The sequence below is a fragment of the Nansenia antarctica genome, assembly GCF_963989245.1.
Source record: "Nansenia antarctica genome assembly, chromosome: 7".
NCBI classification, from domain to species: Eukaryota; Metazoa; Chordata; class Actinopteri; order Argentiniformes; family Microstomatidae; genus Nansenia; species Nansenia antarctica.
In genome coordinates, this window is record NC_137677.1 from 51,218,860 (window position 1) to 51,221,611 (window position 2,752).

The window sequence follows — 2,752 nt, forward strand, 5'->3', positions numbered from 1 at the left end:
CCTGTGCTTTTCACAGTAAAACCTAAGGGCAGACACAGAGACACGCTACACTGTCAAAGCATGATGAGCTACTGACATCAATGATATACATAAATAATAACAATTCAAAAACATCCTCATACTCACTTGATAATGGCACCAGTAACCCGGTCTACACTAACGCTTTCCTCCTTCTTTTCACAGATGAGACAGAACATCTGGAAATTATAAAGAATATTATTGGGTTATATACCCAGAACGATAATTCAGACAACAGTGCTTTTATGTTATTCATCTCTGGGCAATCAACAAGATGAGGTTGTCAAATCAAGACAGATTTCACCGATCTAACAATTTATGACCATCTAAGAAGAACCAACTTTCAAGAACCAACTTTCTTCTAAAACAAACATTTGGGGGGTTTTCTCTTCAAGTTCAACTTGTTTTTCCATCCAATCCATAAATGTCTTGTCTGGCGTCTAGTCTAGATGTCTTTTAGCAGACGATTACACATCACAGCACAGTAGGATGCAGACCTTAGAAGGCGTTTCTCTGTTGTGGTGTTCAGATGTGTCTGAATCCCCTTGGTATGGTGACAGTCTACCCACTGCAACGATGGCTTCTGTATTGAAACAGATATAACTCTCAAGGACTCTTATCAAATGAACTAACACATCAGAAACAAGGGTCATGTTTTTTTTTATCAAAGGATGAACACCACAAGAGGGGTATCATATGGAGTATATTAAATGGGTACACTACTTGTCATAACAAACACAAAACCACAAGCATAATTGGGGTGACCATAGAAAGCCACCTACTCACCTTTTAACTGAGGATCATGCTTCTTACAGTACAACCTGTGACATGGAGACATCAATAGAGCTGCTTTAACAAACACATTACTGCTATCAGTCCAATCCATTTATTTTTGTTTTACTTGTACTTAACTTGCGGTTAAGTTCAAACACTTCTGAGGATGTTAACGGTAGGTAGTTCTGAAACTGTGGATTTTACTAACATAAAGGTCCCCTTTTTAGTGTCCACTCTGTTGATGGCCCCGTCTTCTACTGCACAGGGGTAGTGGTAGGACCTCTTACAGATTTTCAGCTCACACCCCACAGTGGCACCAGATTTCTTACACCTGGAGCACTTCTAGTGTAGAGAAACAGAAGGCTGTTTGCTTTTGATCAGTAGTAATTATACAGAAACATCAAGACAATATCCACAACTAAAAAAGAAAGAAAGAAAGAAAACAATAGCTGAATATGTAACCTCATCCCTTGGAACAAGATTACTGTTCATGTAATGTTGAGAATTTGGAAAACTAATATAAAACTGATAACAGAGTGCTATCCTCCCAGGGAACATTTAAACAACCTTACCAGTTTACCTCCCCTCTTCATCTCCTTCTTGACATCTTCCACAGAGAAACCAAATAAGCCATCAAACTCTCGCAAGTTCTCGCACCAAAGTCCAGATGAATACATCTGCAATTCAAACAATACATTTCAGATCACAAATCATCCTCAATGAACTTCCTGGTCAGAAAATAATCAGAATTTAACGTCCATCTGTAGAAATGTATATTTTTCAGTTCAACATAGTTCAACATATCACTGCTAAAGAATTAGGCCTACTGGTATTTACTCTAGGCTAATTTCTTATTGACGTGGGACGACCCTACTCTAAACCCAACAGCTACCCTTTTACTTTAACCATGTTAAATCTCAAGCATCCCACTTAGCATTGACCATTTTTGAGACAGTAGGCTACTAAAGTACTAAGCCAGGGATCATTTGTATACTTTCAGCATTGAATTCTAATAGTAGCACACTTGAGCGAAAACTGGTCTCTGGTGTGGCTGTAGCGGTAGAGCCGGCGTCTGATGATCGCAAGGTCGGTGGTTCGATCCCCGGCTGGCCACATGTCGAGGTGTCCTTGGGCAAGACACTGAACCCCAATGAGCGGGCCGGCGCCTTGCATGGTAGCTTGCCGCCATTAGTGTGTGAATGGGTGAATGAGAGGCCATTGTGTGCTCTCCGTCTGGTCCTTGTAAGGACGTGTTGCAGCAGCACTTACCATTTGGTGTGGTGTGGATTGCACTCTAGTCTAATTTCTAGAGAAATGAAACTGAAAGTAAAGTGCAGCTTCAAAGGCTACATGCACATACGAGTTTAACAAAAAAGTATATATATATATATATATATATATATTTGCGACGATCATCGCGTAGCATCTCTTAAGCAACATTTCGTTTCTTACCAGACAGTTTTGATGGGCTGATACAGAACCTTTCGTCGATAGCCGTCCAGTTATAACGTTCTCCACAGACATCTTACATAGTACACATGGCGCTGTCCTACCCTGTTGTTCGGGGCCCATTTTCCAGATGTGCTCTCTTATTAGTCACTAATGCCAAATAATGTGTTGCGAATCCGCAGAACAGTCCAAAAGTCCAAAAATGTTACGCTCGACGCAGTAGTCACGACACGGCGTCTATCTTCCGACGCAATGTGCGTCGATACAAATGTATCGATGCTTGTGTCTTCTCGATATACTTGGAACTACCCGACCCTCCCTAGGATCACGTCCGGTGTCGTTCTCGGAAGTCATGCCCCCAAACAAACTCTGGACGTGTAGGTGTTGTTAAATCCACTAGGTGATGCCAGAGAACAACGTTGAGGAACGTTCTTCCTTCCCATAAAAAAACCCAAATCAGAATTGCTTTTATTACATCCAATGTAATCCATGGAACTGCCTCACATTGTAA

General features: G+C 41.1%; 1 long non-coding RNA gene across 1 annotated transcript; it reads right to left on the reverse strand.

Moving 5' to 3' along the window:
- Positions 1 to 867: 867 nt before the first annotated feature.
- LOC308162256 lies at positions 868 to 2,377 on the reverse strand. Its single transcript, XR_013937583.1, has 3 exons — positions 2,245 to 2,377; positions 1,365 to 1,469; positions 868 to 1,134 (listed from the first exon to the last, which is right to left on the reverse strand). It is a non-coding gene; the product is annotated as an uncharacterized lncRNA (long non-coding RNA).
- Between the last annotated feature and the right edge of the window lie 375 nt (positions 2,378 to 2,752).